Below are 20,468 nucleotides of genomic sequence, written 5' to 3' on the forward strand. Positions count from 1 at the left end.
CAGGAATGCAGCATTATAAATGCAGCAGAAGGAGGAAGGAGAGTGGTTTAATGCCAGAGCCCTTACAGCTGATTAAGGACACAGCCTCGAGCCCGAAGCATTTGCTTCTGAATGCTGCTGGAAGAGGCTTGAAGAGTTGGGAGAGAAATCGGGCACATGAACTGAGGAATCTGCCTTTTATTCGGGAAAAGAGATTTTGGATGGTTCATCTGCTTCAAGCACAATCTGGTGCATTCCAAAAGGCAAAATATTTGCTCTTCAGAAGTATCTTAATGAGCCAGAAATAGAAGTCGATCTTGGCAGGACTAGTTTATCCCCAGCCAGAGGGTGGGATGAACTTCACCAAAGGCAGGGAAAACCCTCTTTTGTTCGGTTCAAACCGGTTTTGGAGACTGGGAGAATCCACATATTTCAGTTATGTCTGCTGAAGATTTGTGTCAGCTGTTCCTGCCAACCTCTGAATTCACCAGGAGAAAGAGTTTCTAAAAGAAGAGCACCTGGCTTCCCATTTATATTTCATTAGCTCAATTACAGACCCCACCTACCATTTTTATTCAGATAGTTAGCATTTTTGTTTTCTGGGTTACCTGTGTTAAAACAGACAAGCAAGTAAAACCTCCCCAAAACAGCTCGGAATGAATGTATATATCTCACAGATATTTTTCTCCTTTTTTTCTGATTCCATAAGATTTAGTGCAATTTATAGGGAGATAGAAGAATACCTTTAAGTACTGCTATTTGGAATCAAGCAAATTCTTTCAAAATAGCCTGCATAAATTCAAAAGAGATGTGCTAAATGGATTCTAAGAGAAAAAAAACCAACCAGACACTGGAGCATATTAGGCACACAGTCTTTCTAAAAGCTCTGTGCAAAACACCTTCACCACCAAAGAGATGTTCTTTACAGTGATATTTCAAATGCATGTTACACAGTTCATCTACATGTTCATTGGTACACAGTCATTGCTTGACCATGCTCTCCAGATTAAACAATTTATGGCTACGTTTCTCTTTCCATGTTTATTAAATTCCATGTTCAGTAAAATAATTATTGCAATAGTTATATAATTTAAACAGTTCATGTTAGAAAGGCTAATATGGGTTGACAGGTATATTAGCTCTACTCAGAGAGGTATGTTTCTAAAGCAAAGTTTAGAAAAGCAGACTCACTTGGTAGCTTTATGGCTGTTTTCTCAGGTCATTCATGTTTTGCCTGAGTCGACACCTGGTGGAAGCTCTCATACATTTTTGTCTGGGCCATCTTCTGTTCTTGCCTTCTGATCTGTTGATACTTTTTTATGTTTTTGCACCACCCTGTGGTAAATATGAGGAACTTACTCTGCAAAAGAGAAACTATCATCCCTTTTTTGATGTTTAGTGTGTTTGCTCTCACCCCACCTACCACCTACATAAGCAGCAAATGCCTTCAGTGGGCATATCTCGCTTCTCCCATGTGGAAAGAAGGATAAGGAAGAGTGACACTGTTTACAGGGTATTTTGATCCAAAGAGTCTCATTTGTGGGTCTGGCATGTATGTTACGACAGTTGTTGAAGACCACCTGGGCCAGGCAAATATTATCCCACCTGGATGCTTCATTCTAGAGAGATCTGACATAAAACTTAATATAGTTTAGCCTGTATTGTCCTTTTTCTGCTGGTGTTCTGGAAGCAGCAATTAACACTATTGCTGCCTCGCCCCAAATTTCCAGACCTGTGGGGAGCCCAGTAGGCTGGATGACATGGCCCTGTGGGCTGGACTTGGATCATAGGTTGGAAGCTGAGGACCACTGTTCTAGGTGGTCCTACCATTTGCCCAGTCATGTCTGCACCTCTCCTGCAGAATATCCCACCCAAACTTTCCACTCTGCCGTTCCCACCTCCTGCCTGCTCATACCCACACTTGCTTCCATCCAGCCAGTCTCTCACCTATCATACAGATATGTTGCATTTTATAGATGCAACATATCATTTACATTTTTAGTGTTAAGCAGATGACTGCATGCTGTCATTTTGGTCTTTGATTCATTTTATTATGTATAGGAAATAAAGTTCAGACTAGGAGCTTTGCTTGGGACGTTTTGTGGGTGTGTAGATGTATGTACACTTTTTATTATTATTTTTATGGGTTTTTTAATAAGTCATTCATAGTTTTTGTTGGCATAAATTATAATTGTTTCTTGTCTTTGTAATATGCTATTTCTTTTCTGAACTGATCATTCGAATGCTCTATGCCATCTTGTGGTTAATGTGAAGAACTGCCTCTCCTGCCAGCCTTTTGCTCTCTCTCACCTGTTTTTTAAACCTGCCGTCTATTAATCATACTCTCTTGCCCTTTCCAAACACAGCATTACAAATCTTTCATCATATAGCACCTAGAACTGGTTAAAATTCTCTTCTGAGTGTTTTCAATGTGAGACCTCTGGACAACCACCTTCCTTTCCTGACCTTCATCACATATATCTATGCTTTTAATTTTTTAACACCTGGTTATTAGATGTTAAATCATTACTGTTCATACTGAATAACTTCCTTGTCCCCCACCCCTTACAAAAATAGAAGATCCTAATTTAAGCTGTTTGACACAGGGCAAAATATTCTAAAGCACCTAAAAGTGACTTAGCAGTCTAAGTCCCATGAATTTCAATGAGCCTTAGTATCCTAAACCAGCTAAATACTTTTGAAAAGTTTATCCAGTGTCTTTTCAATGTAAGATTACAAATGTGGGATGACATGCCCATTGAATAATACTGGGATTTTGTTTTGAAGTCAACATATTACTTCTTAAGATCTGCACTATCATTGTAGTGCATTATCTCACACTAGCCTCATGGAATTGTGTAACACAGATGAGCATTTTTAAATATAAGGCATTTTCAATTCTTTCTGGCTATGAAAATTAGGATTTAAACTGTGTTAATTGTGTTTAATAGAATCTCTGCTTGAGTTTCAATCTATGTTACTCACTTGAGTTGAGAAAGTTCTGAGGAAGTAGGAAATGCTATGTGATTCTTGCTCTATATTTTGTGTAATGACTAGATAATGTAAAATATAAAACCAGTATCGGGAGCAGGGATGGAACACATGATTTCCCCCTTCTCTAATCACTAAACTAAGCAATAATCCCTCATTCATATGCACATGAATTAGTCTCTTTCTGACTCAGTGAATCTTGCATTCTTTTTCTGTACTGTGCACCAGCTTCAAGTGGAGGGGTTGAGAGTGCTTTTCATGCAGAATATTCCACAGCCTGGAGATTATGTCACACTCCAGGGATGTCAGAGGTGTGGATTTGAATTTCTTCCATCAAAAGGGGTACTGAACCTGGGTCTACCTCTTCCCTTCTCTACTTTTAGGGAAATAGAAGGATGCACTTTAGGCAGAGGAGGAAACTGAGCTTACGCGCTGAAAGGAATCAATCTTAAAATCACTGAATCGTAGTCTTCAACATCTCTAACAGGTGGCCAGCCTTTCAGGGAAAATAATTTCTTACCTAGGTTCCAGAGACTATATTTTGCGGAAGAGCTGATCTTGGTTTATTCAGAAATGAGCAATTCAGCAAAGATCAGGGCTCCTGGCTGAAGAGTGAGCTTCTGAGGCAAAGCTGGGCTTTTTATCCCTAATTTTTAGCCAGCCTTAAAAAGCTTAACAAATAAAGACATCATAGATAAAACTAGCAGATATGTAAATTTGCTTATTATGCTATTTATTCGATTATGTAATGGTAATCCTTCTAATATGGTAAATGGATACATCTTATATCTTACCCAAGAAATAGATCTATCTTAGTTGAAAGTATAAAGCCATTTCTGTAGCAAAACCAGATCTAACCAGTACCAAACCACATGGCTAGCTCAAAGTGTTCCTTTGGTGACCTACCTAGCGTCACTTGTTTTCCCCCCTGTGTTCTGGAGCTTTCTCTCCTAAGGGTTTTTTTCACTGATTATCACTTCTTTCACTTATTCCTCTTTTATCTTAACTCTAAAAAGAGAGCTGCAAGCAAATGTGGTGGCTGTCTCACTTCACTATTAAGCAGCCTATGACCTACTAAAGTCTACAGGGCTCTTATGCTAGAAGACAGTTTATGTATGTGGATTCTCAGTGGACATAGGGACCTCCCTACTGGCTTGAATGAGAAATTTGAGGGGCATGATTTAGAAGAGTAGGGGCCAACCTTTTTGGAGGTTTTTCAGCCTTAACAAATTAACCCCATACCTTCGTGAGTGCCACTCCAGTTCCCTTAATTTGTCCAATCGGCTGCTCTAGTTTCTGCTCCCTGCCCTGTGCTCTGTCTCCTGTTTTACTTTCTGCTCTTGGCCCTATCTGCTACTCCCTTGTCTGTTCCCTCCCTGATCTGTTGTGTGCTACAGAGAGAGGCTGCCTATGCCACTTGTGGCATGTGGGTCATCCCCACTTCAGAATTGGCTTCTGTTCTCAGCATTTCCCTTTCGGCTAGCTCCAGGCAGCTAAATGTTCAATGTGTAGATACTACACATGCTAACATATGCTATGGCCATGTTTGGATTCCAGATGAAGTACCTGATCCCCCACATACTACACAGGGAGTTTAGACATCTAACACAGGGTTCTCGATTCCACTCTGGGGACCAGGCACTTGAAAATGACCTAAGTTATTAGTGTCTTTTTTGGATCTGGCCCTTAGCCTTTTTGTTCCCCATTCATAACATGGTGTTAATAGTTCTTCCCTTCTCATGTCTTCTGTGAGGATAAATCCATTACAGATGGTTAGGTACTCAGATGTTGATGTAATGGGGGACAAAATAATATCTCTATATATGAGCATTTTGTAATTGCCAGATGAGCAATAACCAAATGCGATTTTTTATTGTCTTCATTAGGAGTTAACTTAGGTTCTAAGAGGGGTTTTCTTTTGCCACATACCAAACTAGAGGGTTGTTCAAGTGTAAGAGTGTTCTGGTAATGAAAAAAGAAAACAAAGTTATAAAACACAGATATTTGGGGATTAAGTTACATGATGTGGACACGCATCACCAATAATATAGAGAATCAAGGAGTTTGTGAAAATGGCTTCTAAATTCACCACAAATGAAAAGCTAGAAGTTTTTTAGATCATATACTCTCAGAGCAGATTGTATATTCCTGGAGAAAAAATTTTCTTAAAGCAGAAATATATACAAAAGTTAAAAGTTATATTTCTTGGCTTTCTCCTCTGCTTAAAGAGTAATAACTCTGGTAGTTTATAGAACAATGGTTTTCAACCCATGGTCCACGGACCCCTAAGGGTCTGTAGAGCATGTCTAGGGGGTCTGTGAAAGGTGGATGTAAAGACATCAGCTCTGCTGCTGCTCCTCCAGCTCCCCCCATGTCCATGTGACCTGAGCTTCTTTGGCAGGCAGGCAAGTGCCAGCAAGCAGAAGGCAGCCAGTCAGCCCCTCCTCATCCTGCTGCCACTGCTGCTTCACAGGACCTGGCTACACTGCAGCCCTGCCACGCACCTGGAGATACCAGTCTACAAACTGGAACAGACGTGTCTGTGTGCGAGTGAGACAGAGAGACAGTGAGCACGTGCGCATACCAGTTTGGATGGAATTTCCACTGGGAAAACTGGCAGTGTCTTGAGGCACTTATGGAAAGCTTTATTTCAATACAATAAGAACCGCGCGCATTTTTAGTGAAAGGTTAGGTTCTGCAAAACTGATGGGAGGCCACCAGCAAACATCTGGTGGGGTATAGGGTACTAGTTTCATGACTATTTCTTCAGAGTACATCTCAAACATGTGAATATGTGAGGGTTTGATGTAGTAATCTGGGGGAATCCCTGGGTGAATGGTTGTCTGTGTATGCAGGGGACTGTACCTGATGGCTTTCATCAAGAAGCTTCAACTCTGGGTTACTTGAGTAAGATAAAACAAATTTGACACGCTTGAAACACTTGACAGGTTTTTGGCTGAAAATGCCTTGACTCTGGACAGTGATGTGAAAAGTGAAAATGAGAAACACTTGCTGGCACTCAAATCTCAGTTTTGCCAGTATTTTCCTGAAATGGGCAATGAGAATGAGTGGATTCATAACTCCTTTGTAGCAGACTGCAACTCTAGTTCTTGTCTAATAGCTAAAGAAGAAGAGCAATTACTTGAGTTATCCTGTGACTGTTGACTGAAACTTGAATTAAAGCAGGAGCCTGTTGCCCAATTCTGGTTGAAAATAAAAAGAAGTACCCTGATCTGACAGGTAAGACCATTAAAGTCTTAATGCCATTCACTACTTTGTGAAAGTGGGTTTTCAGCCTTAGTATCAATAAAGGCGAAATATCAAAACAAATTAGATGCTGAAGGAGATCTAAGACGGAAACTGTTATGTATCCTACCAAACTTTCATGTATTTTCTGCCAAGAAGCAAGCTGAACCATCTCATTAGAACCAACAACAAAATGTTGAGTTCACAAATTGTATTATTGCTATTGTTGTTGTTGTTATTTTTATTTTTAACACAACAGTTTGTCAATAATTATCTACTTATGTTTACTATACATAGATTATCAAAGAGGTCCACACCTCCATTTGAAATGTTTTAGGGCTCTGTAAATAAAAAAGGTTGGAATACCACATTATAGAAGACTGATAGGCCTTAGTAAATAATTTGTAACAAATAATATTTTAGACTCAACTCTTTTTTCTATTTGGAAATTATGTGCAAGCAAATTGGGATATTTTTCTGTTTATTTTGTGTTCAATAATGTTTGTTTAATAATTACTGAGAATAATTTGATGTCTGAATGTCATGAAGTATTAAAAAACAGAATACAACCTGTGCTGTTGATCATTTAAGTCACATTTCATGTTTCTATTTGTTGATAAAAATAATTCCTACAGATTACCAGTTCAGAAACAATGAAACACATACCGAAGTCCAGCTTTTATCTTCAAAGCAGCAACCTTAAAGTAGCAGTTGGGGTGCATCTACTTATGTGCTTTACTGCAGAGCTGACTAATTAGCTCCATAGTAAAGTGTCACCATCTACATGTGTGCCCATATTAGGGCACAGTAAATTAATTAACTCCACTGTAGGATAGTACTGTCTGGGACAAGCACTGTCCTACATCAGAGTAATTACGTGTACCAAAATGCACGTGTAGACAGTGACTGGGGTTGGCTGGGGCATGAGGGTGTTATAGTGCTGGGGCTGCCTGCTGGCAAGTGCCACATTGTGATACCCTCATGCCCCACCCAGCCTCTCCACAGCATGGTGAGCTGGGGCAGAGCAGCCTCAGGCTGGCAGGCTGACCCCCCACCAGGGCCTCTGCCAGCCCGGGGCTGCTCCACCTTGGCTCAATGTGCCATGGTCCTGTGAGCATGTGTAAACGGTGCACCTGGGAGAAATTAATTCTGGCGCAAACTGCAAAGGAGTTTATTGCTATGTGCTAATTGCACATGTAGATGCACCCAGTGTGACTTAAGCATGTGCTTAAAGAAAAGTGTGTGCATTGTGGGAGTTGAGTTGGGGCACAAATCAGGTTTCTGGTACCCTCGTTATAGAAAGTGAATTTAAAATATGTGTTCCATGAGTCTTAACCACTATTAGTTTAAAATCCGCTGTTTCTGAGACTGACCCTGATGATAAACTCATTAGAATATTTGTAATAGGGCAAACAAGCTTTACAAGCCTAATTTACAAGAGTAGTAGAATAGTGGGATAAACTGCCTAGAGAAGTTGTGAAATCTTCATTGGAATCAGAGAAATTTTGGGGCATACCTATTGGTCAAATTGCATACAGGAGTTCAGATCTACTTTAAAGATCTGTGAGTATTTTGCCCTTAATGTGGGCTTGCTGGTTGCTGATCTTCCCATAGGTCAGCCCCTCAGCATTAAGATTTTCATACAACAGAGTATTATAGATTGTTATTATCTTATTGGTAAATTATGTCTAATGTGTAGATTTTGTCCCCAAAACATTCATAGCAGTTTCAAAGATAAAAGTCCCAGTGACAATTTAATATATTGCAGTATATTAGCATAACAACATGTATTATATTGCAGTAGGATTTCAGGCAGGATAGGCACCTGGATGGGATGTTTTAGGCATGGTGTGTCCTGGTATGTCCCGTTTAGTAATGGTCTACTTAGGAATGGACTAGATCATGGACTACATTGTATTGTATATACCACACATTCCAAAGGCTGCCTGATATGCCAGGCAGATGCCACATCTTGAACAGGAAACAGAAGCAGGAGGATGTGTGGGGAGCCTGGATATTCTTGGCAGCAGAATACAGAGCAATGAAGGGGAGCAGCACCCAGACCAGGAACCCATGGGCCACAGATGAACCCCTCAGGGGACATATGTGGCCTGTGGGACGTCTGCTGAAGAACCCTGGACTAGTTGGCCCCCAAAGTTCCTTCCAGTCTTATGATTCTGTAATTTGCACACAGTACCAGCTTGATTTAGGATAGCTCCTGTGTTGCTGAAGGCGAAAAGGCATTAGAAATTAATTCATAATACACAAAGAAGTATGTTTATGCTGTGTAGCCTGAAGACTTGATGCCAGAACTGAAATTTAAACTGACTTAGTAGATGCTGGGAGCAGCTGATAGGGTAGGTAAGAGGGAAGGGTACATGGTACCCAAAAGCTTGTCTATATCCCTCCAAAACTATACAGTTGGTTCAATAAAAAAGATTACCTACAAAAATCCTTGCCTCTCACATTATCCCAAAAGAGTTATTTGTGTCTTCTGATCCTGGAGTTGGTTTTCTAACAAATCCAAAATGGCAAATGAGGTTTAGAGGAACCATGACAATTTTCTGCTATATGATGGTCGTGACCCCCAAGCAGATCTACATTTGTGAAGATTTCCACCTCTTGTCCTTGTCATTTCCTGTGTATGAAGATCCCTACCAGTGTTATCTCTTGGGGACCACTACAAGCTAGCATACCTGAGAGTGCCTGTTATAGGTGCAGAGCCTCTGGCCCATAGTCAATGAAAGAAATAAAGAACTCTTTGAGTGGAAAAATGATACTATTCTTTCTTTTCAGCACCTGTGGTATTTTGAGGATTGGCTAGAGCTTCCTACATAAGGAAAGGAAGAAAGGCTGTATCATGAATTCTAAATGACATAAGATAGTAGCTGCAAAGTTGAGAAATCCAAAAATTGTATTGGAGGTTTGTGAGCTAGAATGTATTGTACAGCTTTGTTGAGAAAACCTACTCTGTGCTCTGCCTATGGAGGCAGGACTTAGCTCACTGGCACCAAAACCTGAGCTCTTTCATCCTTCTTTACTGAGCTCATTCATGCTGCTTATCTTTTATCAGCTTTCAGGCTTTGCTTTTGCTTATGCTTGAAATCCCCAATGCTTTTTCTTAAAACATAAAGCCCCCTCCCGTCCTTTCCACTTAGGCATCTAGGAGGCTTACATTTCAGTAGCTCATAGGATGGATGTGCAAACCATCTGCTCTTCTGGTCTTTGACTCTTGGTTCCTTTTCCATTAAGTAGCAATAGGATTAACAGAATGATATTATTTTTCTCAGATAACAATTCAGTTGGAAAGATTTCTAGATTCAAAACCTGTCATAAAATACTGCAACTTTTTTTTCTAGAAGGTGTTCTTACCTCTATTTCTGTCTGTTTCATCGGAACACTCTGTCATGATTTGTATTTCTGTGTACCAATACATACAGGAAACAGGAAGATTTGTAATGGGCCACCTGCTGTTTCACCCAAATAGGCATTCTTTTCCATAAGAACTATGCTTACACCTTGTTTTTCAGAAGACAGCTCTCCTTATGCAACCCAAGCTCAGTGCTAGACAACCTAGTTTGCCTCAGTCTAGTTAATAAGACAACTCATCTTGCCTTTTATCAGTGAGATAAATGTTTCAAATATATATCGTAATGCTACTTACTCCTGACTCCCCTAACAAGAGTCATGTCAATCTTAATTATACTGCTGCAGGTTTCTGAAAGAGACGTGGCTAGCCAAAGTAATAGCACTGAGCTTTTATTCTTTGCTCAGCAAGTCAGCAGAGAGGCCTCCTTAAAATGTGCAGAAATAGACAAAGTGTTCAGCACGGTAAGCAAACCTCTGCACCCACACTGAAACCAAAATGGCTGTGGAGGAAAAGAAGTGGGCGTGATAGGAGTAAACGACTGTGCTGAAATTTGGCAGGTGCAAAGATACAGAGAGAGACGAAGGGGAGTGAGAGGTCATGGTTGTTTAGGTCAACTTGACAAGTTCAAGTGGTGGGTGTATCAGCTATCTCATCAAGCAGATGATTTGGAACATATGAAAATGCTTAAGAGCTAGAAAAAAAGTAGGGGAGAGTCATCTTCAGTGACAGCTATGGACAGCAGTAGTTTAACTGGGGGTGGGAAGGTAAGCAGGGCAGCAGGCCTGGGTACTGACTTAGTGGGGCACCAGAATGGCACGTGCTGGGGGCTGCCAGTATGCACTGTGACAAACAGCAGCAGAAACAGTAGCCAAGATTTTCTGGTGCTCATCACCATTCCCTCCCCATTCTGCTGGTCTCAGCTGGCCCCTCCATTCTTAGGCATCTCAGCCCAGGACAACAGAATTCCTATTTGCACCTCTAACTGACTGAAATGCTTTACAGATTGACATGAAACATTATGTCTCGCAGTCAGCAGCTCAATGCCTCCTGTTCTGTTTTGGAAAAAAACCCAGAAAAAAATCTTAGGCCCAGATACAAAATGGGAATTAGTTTAGGTGTTGCTATGAGATGCCAGACACAACATTTCAGCATGCATGCCCAGAAACAAAATAAAAAAAAATAAGATCTCTATTCATTGAATGGAGAGACTTAAGCAACATCTAGCCTAGGAAGATGCCTAGGTCAGTGTAATATGGCAGTCTGGCCTTTTACGGGAGGCAGCCAGCCCTGGGATACAAACCCAGCGGTGAGGAATTATCTGGTCATTTAAAGCTCAAGCCAAGAAAGAACAGGGAAGTGAGTAAGGGGAGGAGGTGCTCTGTTGGTGGGGAGCAGGCTGAAAATCAGAAAAGTTTCTTACTAGGAAGGGTCAGAGATAAAGGTTCTTCATTTGCTGCACGGAGAAAAGCTGAAGGTTTGCTTTACTTATTCATTTGTGTGTTTGGACCAAGGATTATTTTTTTCTGTTATGAGGGCTGGTAGCAAAGCCAGAAAGTAAGACACTTATGCCTATTATTTGGGCTGTCTGAAGGACTCCTAAGGGGGCAAAGACCACCTGTTTGGCAGGAGGTGCACCAATCTGCTTCCAGTTGGATTTTGGAAGTTTGGGAGAAAAGAAAGCTTGCCTATGCTTTCCAGACTATGGATCCATATCAGGCAGGGACAAGTGGCTGTTTAGCTCAGTTGGTTAGAGTATGGTGCTAATAATATCATACATGTAGGTTTGATCCCCTGTTGGATTAGATGCTCTCTCTTAAGGTCCCTTTTTGGGATAACACCCAGTTATTGATTCTACTCCAATGGCCAGATATCTTTAAAGTGAGGGACTGAAATGCATCTAGCCCAATATTTTCACTGGTTTGGGGGAACCATTCTCCTTATCTTACCGACTAATGAGTTACAAAACTCTGTACTTGATAATCTTCAGTGACCCATGCATTTTCACAAAGATGGTGAATCAAGCTCTATAGAAAAAAATGTGAGGTCAAATTTGCTTTCTAATCTGTTGAACAATTTCACTGGAAATACTAGTCTGGTTTTGGCAACAGTGATCCATACGGATTCGTGGTCTGATGCTAAGAATATTGGTTATAGAGGATCTTCATTTAATTTTGTTCCTGTCTGCAGCCATGACATGAATAAGAGTGAGCAGAGGAAAAAGCTGTGGGACAAATTCTAATATCCTTAGTGAAGGAGGGCAGTCCCTTTACACACAAGTTCTTCTCTGAGGCCACCAGTGCAGTAACATGTTTAAGAAGAGAATTAGAATGTATTCCTTTGAGAATGGTACATGTCAACTTTCTGTTACATTCATTTAAAAAAACACCAAACCTTTAGGTACAACTTTTCCTACAATCGGAGTTAAAAGGGGTGTCTGATAGGCAAATGATTTACATATGCATAGGGTTACCTGCTACCAACTAACCTTGCACACTATATATATATATATATATATATATATATATATTTTATCAAGAAGAATCTTTCTTAGCAGGCTGGGAAAAAAAACTACTCGGAAAGAATTTAGCTGAGCAAGTGTGCAGATGGTGCCTGCCGAGACGGATCATTGGTATTTTTGTTGCCCCATTGGGGATGGTTAAAATCATCTTCACACTGAAGACAGGAACTAACGTACTTCCTAACTGAAACTACCTGTTTGAAAGGACCATAATGGTTAACACAGAGCTAAGTAATATTTTGTCGCTTGTATGACTGAATCTGAATTACTGTTTTGCATATAGGTTGCTTTTGTCCAAAAATATAGTAGTGCTAAATATACCTACACCCACAGAGAATGAGTATAAAGTTTGGCCACTAGATTATAGAATCATAGAAACTAGGGTTGGAAGGGACCTCAGGAGGTCATCTAGTCCAACCCCCTGCTCAAAGCAGGATCATCCCAGCCAAGGTTTGCTTACTGGGGTCTTAAAAACCTCCAAGGATAGAAATTCCACGATGTCTCTGGGTAACCTGTTCCAGTGCTTTACTAACCTCTTAATGAGAGAGGTTTTTCCTAATATCTAACCTCAGCTTGCTGTAGCTTGACATTTACTTCTTGTTCTGTCATCTGTCACTACTAAAAACAGTCTAGCAGCTCCATCTTCTTTGGAACCATCCTTTAGGTAGTTAAATGCTACTATTAAATCTCTTCTCATCTCCAGACTAAATAAGCCCAGTTCCCTCAGCCTCTCTTCATAAGTCATGTCCCCTAGCCCCCAATCATTTTGATTGCCCTCCACTGGACCCTCTCCAGTTTACATCCTTTCTATAGTTGAGGGGGAGCAAAACTGGACACAGTACTCCGTATGTGGCCTCACCAATCCCAAATAGAAGGGAATAATCGCTCCCCTCAATCTCCTGGCAATGTTCCTACTAGTGCAGCCCAGTATGCCATTAGCCTTCTTTGCGACAAGGGTACACTGTTGGCTCATACTGAGCTTATTGTCCACTGTAATCTCCAGGTCTTATTCTGCAGAGCTGCTGCTTAGCCAGTCGGTCCTCAGCCCATACTAATGCTTGGGACTGTCCCATCTCAAGTGCACGACTTTGCATTTTTCCTTATTGAACCTCATGAGATTTCTTTTGGTCCAATCCTCCAATTTGTCCAAGTCTCTCTGAATCCTAGCCCTTCCCTCCAGTGCATCTACTACTGCCCCCAGGTTGGCATCATTTGCAAACTTGCTGAGTGTGCACTCTATCCTATCTTTCAGGTCATTCATGAAAATATTGAACAAAACCACCCCCAGGACTGACCCCTTCGGCACTCCACTTGATACAGGCTGCCAACTGGACATTGAGCCATTGACTACTACCCTCTGAGCCCAATGATCCAGCCAGTTGTTTATCCACCTTACAAGCCACTAGTGCAACTTCTGTGCCTAAATTAATTAGTCAGGGGAAAACCGATTGCAGCAGGATTTTTTTCTAATACACGTTTACGTTAATATGATGCAATATATTGAATTGTCACTAGGATTTTTATCTTTGAAACTCCTATGAATGTTTTGGGGACAAAATATGCACAATGGGCATTATGTACCAATAGGACATTAAAAATTGATAACACCGTGGGTGTTTCTACAAGTGCATGTTCATGCAACACAATAAACTTCAGCGCTTATCATGCCAGAGTTTATTGCTCCTGGGTGCCACTTTTACACATGTGCCTGGGACTGCAGCACATTGGGATGGGTTAGAACAAGGGGTTCAGGGGGGTCAGCCTGCTAACCTGAGGCTGCTCTGACCTGTCTCTATGTGGTGCAGAGGGGCTGGTTGGGCGCAAGGGTGCTTCTGTGTGGGGCTAGCCAGCAGACAGTCCCCTCACTGAAGCACCCTCATGCCCCAGCCAGCTGGGCCAGTGTCTACATGTGTGCTGCTGCAGAATTTTTGGCAGGATAGTACTTACAGTGCTTCCCTGTGTCAACAAGCAAAATGACCCCGCCAGATTATTGTATCGAAGTGTTAAGTGACACAACCATTGTAAATAGTGATGCGGTGGCGGAGTGTATCAGCAATTTGACCCAACATGCGAGCAATGTGTGATCAGGGAGTGATCACCTGTGGTCTAGCCAATCAAAGACCACCTAATGGGCACGGCTGGCTGGCCAGCATGTCCATGGGTTCCAGACTGTACCATCAGGGGAGCTTCCTGATTGGCTGAAAAAGTTATATAGGGGACCGCACGCCTCGGTGCATGGTCCCCAGACTCTGACTCTCAGGACGGATTGATCACCCATCTTGGGGCCTGGTCAGACCCCTAGGTCTATAGCAGAAGCTGCTCCGGTCGCTCCGAGCATTATAGTTTACTGCATCGCTAAATCCGGAACGCACTGTACTTTGTCCCAACCAGACATCGTACTTGTATACTGCAGTCTCCACCCGCCACCCATTGCTTATCCCTTGTTGCTGTATATAGTTCATCGCCTCCAAGTTATATCGCCCTTCAAGTTGTTTCGACAGTTCTGTAAGTAAATATCAAATTTTATTTCACACCTCATTGTCTGTGGTGCTTATCTCATCTCCCTCTCGCACTTGGCATCCCTGAGCGTGTCTGGGTTGGTGTCACCACCCGGTGCCCCACTCGACACGCAACTGCGGCCGTTTCCCAAGGACCATCCGGGAATCGTGGCCCACACCCTGCTGTAGAGTTTATTAGTTTACTTCAGTCTAATTGCCCTGCACATGTAGATACTGAGGTATTTACTGAAGAGATAATAAGTTTACATTGCAGTAAATATCTTGTGTAGATGTGCCCACTGTTGTGCAGATCTGCAAAGTAGATCTGAACTTCAGTATGCAGCTTAACCAAAAGATGGTGGTCCCCCCAGGTTCCTCTGAGATTCCTAGACCCAGAAGAGAAGAAAGAATTCAGATTAAACATTGATAAAATAAATATGATTAAACAGGTGCCTTTATCAGTAATTTTCACAGAGAGAAATCAACTTGTATAATGTCATGGAGCAGGCAAGTGGCAGAGCTGGGAATAAAATCCTGGTCTGAATCTGCAGTTTTCTAGCCACTAGGTGACACTTAAAATACCTTGCTGGCTGAGAGAGGAGAATTCTGATCATTGTAAAGCAGGTAGGTGTTGTTGAGCTGCTCTGCTAGTAAGTACTTCTTGTGCTCTCTCCTGTTGTAAGGAAGAAGTTTTGAATAAGTTGTTATTCCCCACCCACTTTGAGGAAGAAAAGCTTCCTGTAATGTAAGGAAAAGATCTACAAGAACAGATAGCTGAGCAGGTGGTCCAGGCAGGTGGTCCAAATTAACTTAGCCTTTGCAAAATGAAAGGAGCCCAATTACTCTGCTAAACATTTTAGCAGTCAGCATATTGTCCATTCTACTATTGTAAAGAAAAGACTCATTATCAAAATAACCCTGTATGATAAAACACCTGAGTAATGATTACTGTGAAGGCAGCTAAAGTACAAAAAGTTCTAATGGCATGTTCTTAGCTGATGTCAATCGCCAGAGCTCCAGTGACAATTTACATTAGGTGTTTGTGTTTTTGAGACCTGTCTTCAGACATACATGTGAATAAGATCACTAAATGTCAGGATTGATGGGAGAGAGAAAAAAGACCACTGGTCTTGGAGAAATACTAATAGTGGTCTCTGTTCACTAATTATTACATACTAATACTGTGAGGTAGTGATGTGAAGAAAATCTGGATGCTGGCAGATCTAGTTATTCATGATGGGTGAAATTCTTAGGAGAACGGCTAAATATAAGAAGAGGAATAAAGTGATGAAGTTAGTGTTGCAGTGTTTAGCAGTTATTCAGGTAAAGTATGTGCAAGTTCAATATCTATTCATTTTGAATTTATACAATGATATTTCTCACCTTTTATATGCATCTGTTGCTATTTCTATGCTGTGCTCTGTCCTGTGCCATGAATCTACCATGTACTAGCTCTTTAAGCAAGGTGATTAAGTTCTGAAGTTTGGTGGTATCAAAATATTCTTTAAAGATTCCTTCAAATCTAGACAACTGAGCATCTTTTACTGTTGCATTTGAAATTCCTGTGTGTTTGGATGTTCATTTAAGAAAAGCTCTTATTTATTCAGAATGGATCCTATGTATCTTTGTGCAAGAAGCTGTAGTGTAAATGTAATCAAGTTTTAGTGCCATCTTGTGGTTGATTGAATGTACATCAGGTGAAATTTGTTTTACAGATTAAAAACAGAAGTAGGAAATCATTGTATATAACAAACAAGCTGATATTTTCTGAAATGTGCTCAAGATGGGCCTGATTTTAAAAAAGTATTGAACATATTTAAAGTTTTGTTGATTTTAATGGTAATTGAAGTGCTGATCAGGGCAAAATTACATGTTCTGCTCTTTAAATATTTTTTATTTTGCTGGCTGTTTATTTGCATAGGATATGAGTGGATTTTTCTTGCAGAAAGGAAATAGATTTTTTTTTTTAGTACTTATATTACATGGACTCAAAGCCAGAAAGGACAAGTGTATCATAGTCTTATTACATGCATAACACAAGTCATAGAATATCTTTGAATTAATTCCTGTTTGGACAAATCATCCACTACTGATGTTAAAAAATTTACCAATGCTGAATCCCCTAAAATTGCTGTTTTTCCCGTTGGTTGTAACTTTATTAACTTTATTAGGAAGGGAAAATTTGTTTGACCATATAATTTTGTTGGCTATTTGATTCAAAATTTTAGAAAGTGAACTGTAATATGGGGCAGATTATTTTGAATACTTACAAATGTAAATGGTACTACAGCTACAAAAATGGAGTGACTTAGGGAATCAGACATAACTATATATTTCTGATTGAATGAATGACATTTTAAACCATAGAAATACTTAAGCGAGATGTAGTGGCAGGGAGGTTGTGATATCTTACTTTGGTTTTGGAGGAGTGAGATTAGTGTGGAAGACTTCCCTTGTGAAACCATTCTGGCTTGGGATTCAAAGGGGGTTAGATATGATTGGATGAATAGACTGTAAGAATGGACTGGGTTGGATGAATGGACTGTAAGATGGATAGAAAGCTGGCGGGATTGTTGGGCTCAATGGGTAGTAATCAGTGGCTCAGTGTCTAGCTGGCAGCTGGTATCAAGTGGAGTGCTCCAGAGGTTACTCCCAGGGCTGGTTTTGTTCAATATCTTCATTAATGATCTGGAAGATGGGATGGGATTGTACCCTCAGCAAGGTTGCGGATGACACCAAGCTGGAGGGTGTAGTAGAACTGGCAAGTAGGGCTAGGATTCAGAGTAGCCTAGACAAATTGGAGGATTGGGCCCAAAAAAATCTCATGAGATTCAACAAGATCAAGTCCAAAGTCCTGCATTTAGGATGGAAGAATCCCATACATTGCTACAGCCTGGGGACTGACTGTCTAAGCAGCAGCTATTTCGAAAAGGACCTGGGGATTACAGTGGGAGTAGTATATACGGTACACATGTTGTCAAACTGACAAGCCCCACCCACTGACAGGTGCTCCGCCCCCTAGACATGCCCCCCGCCCACCATCTTGGCTGCCATCTTGCGGTTGGAAGTCCTGTCCCTAACCCCTGACCTTTGCCACCAGAAACTCCACCCCTGAACCCCCCTGGCAGCCATGTTGATGGCCATCTTGGCCACCATGTTGCATCCCAGAACACCCTGTTCCCATTACATGGCCTGTGACCTCACCAGGTCCAACCCCCTGGCAGCCATGTTGGTGGCCATCTTGGTTGCCATGTTGCATCCCAGAACACCCTGTTCCCATCACATGGCCTGTGACCTCATCAGGCCCAGCCTCCTGGCACCCATGTTGGTGGCCATCTTGGCTGCCATGTTGCATCCCAGAACACCCTTTTCTCATCACATGGCCTGTGACATCAGAACGGTCGCTCCTTAACCGGGAAACTCCTCCACCTGATAATGCCGCTGAGCCAATAGGGAGGCAAGTATAGGGGTGAGACCTAGGCTGGCAGTCCCTGGCCTGCCTCTTGTCTAAATCCTGTTGGGAAAACCCTCCAAACCAGGCCGTGTGTTTTCTGAGACCACGCTAATACAGGCAGAAGCAAATATGGATTCTTATGCTTTGGAAGCCTCAGGCACTGTTCAGACCTCTCTCAGCAGCACTATGGGTGAGATCTCAATGGTTGAGACAGATAGATAGTTTTATATATCTTTTTTTGTTAATGCTTCATTTATTTCATTATAGTATCTTTTACTTACTGTTTCTTGGGGGGGTCTTCATTACAGCAGAAACAGCCCAACCTTACACCAGAAAAACTTCAGAGGGGGACAGAACAAGACAGGGGTGGTATGTACGTAACCATTTTTAACTCTCTATACATAGAGATATTTGGGGTGTGTTAATATGAGGCTTATGTCAGAACATCATTTTGTAACTGTTTACTCCAAGCAGAAAACCCTCCTTGAAGAATGGAAAACCAGAGCGAGCATGTCCCATCATGTCTTTATCCTGTAGTGAAAGGTACATTTTTCTGAAATCAACCTTTTGAAACTCTTTAAGTGTTTTCGGGATGGTAGGGTTAATTTTGCTATGGGTCTTTTAAAGCATGGGTGTTTCAGCCTTGTAGCTTTTAAAACTGTATGCATTACGGGGTAGGGTGGGTGTGGGGCGGGGTATGTTAGGGCTAGCTGTGTTATTGGGGGGGTGATGGGGTTAATTTTGCTATGGATCTTTTAAAGCATGGGTGTTCAACCTTGTAGCTTTTTAAAACTGTGCGTTTTGGGGATAGGGATGAGGGTCAGCATGTGTGTTTTAGGGTTAGGAGATGGGTTAGGGGTTAGGGACAGAGTGTGTGTTCATCTTGGAAGTGGATTGTTGATGCTGAGATGTCAATGTTATATTTCCCAAGTGATCTCATGCAAGACCGCCCAAGAGAGACAATGTTCCAGAAACACCTGAGGAACACGCGCCAGTTTGAAGGCCTCTAGCAGCACTTATTGAAAACCACAGAAACACCCACCCTGAGGATCAGAAACCCCATGGACCCGACCCCACTCAAACCAGAGCAGAAGGACACGGTAAAAAAAAGAAAAGACCACGTGGTTCCTCAGAGGAAAATGCACCACCAAACCCTGAGAGAGCCATGTGTGAAAGCACAAACATTCACCATTCCAAAGCTGCTGTTTTGGGGTCTGTGAATAAGAAATGAAAGACTAATTACACACTTTAGAGAAACCTGAGGAGGTTCTCCCCATGTGTTTGAAGGATCATGATTATTTCTCAAGGGAAAAGAGGAGCCTTTCAGGGACTGTTGATGCACATAATGCCTTAAAAGATCATGATTATTTTTCAAGGGAAAAGAGGAGGCTTTGGGGGGTTGCTGGCACTTGTAGAGCCTTAAAAGATCATGACTATTGTGCAACCAAAAGGGCGCATGTTGTACGGAGGGGAGGTGGGCTGTATGGTCCTGACACTAGGTGTGGTATGCATCATAAGAGGGGAGGCCCTGATAAACCTGAAAACCAGTGGCTTGCAGGTCAAAAAGTAAAGGCCTGTTTAAAGATGAGGGTGGAAAAGGCTAAACGTATATTGAGAAAAAATAAGAGAACCCCTACTGAGAACCCCACAATTGCCCCACACCTCCCCAACCCTGTGGAGCCAGAGAGCAGGTCTGATGAATGTGATGTTAAAGACCCTCTAAAGGGCCCCTCAAAAAACCCCACTCCCCCCGAGCCTGTCATGTCAGAGAGCTGCGTTGGTGAAAATGAATTAGAAGAGCCTCTAGAGGGGCTCTCAAAAACCCCAGCTCCCCCTGGGTCTGTGGAATCAGACAGTGAAAATGGTGAAAGCGATTTAGAAGATGCCTCAAAGGGTTCCTTGATTGTAGACCCTCCTGAGCCTGTGGAGGATGTCATGCCGGATGTAGAAATGGTATGGGTGAGAAGGCGGGAGTGGCCTATAGCTAGGTTCGGAGCCCAGAGGTGTATATATAGAGGAGTTTCGTTTTAGGAATCTTGAACTTGTACCGGTACATGTGGCTTTTGAAGCCATAAGAAGGGGGGTACAAGGAATTGTAGAAATTCTCTACTGTTTATTCACGCCTGCTGATTATGCCCAGCTCCATATTGAAGCAAATGGCATGCACAACTGTTTATATTCCCCAACTATTAATTTAAATGACATGTTCACTGAGCTGTTTTTAGAGTGGATCAGCAAGCTCTTACAAAGTCAGAGAGAAATACTTTTTGATTCAACATTTGGGTTGATTATGGCAGTTGTAAGAGGTTATGGGTGGTGGTTCCCAGAGAGTGCTAAGTTCTATCCCCTATTCCCAAATTATTGCCAAAAAGAGACAGTATTTAATTGATCTTGACACCTTTGAAACTAAGC

This window comes from Alligator sinensis, unplaced genomic scaffold (genome assembly GCF_000455745.1).
Source record: "Alligator sinensis unplaced genomic scaffold, ASM45574v1 scaffold545_1, whole genome shotgun sequence".
Lineage (NCBI taxonomy): Eukaryota > Metazoa > Chordata > Crocodylia > Alligatoridae > Alligator > Alligator sinensis.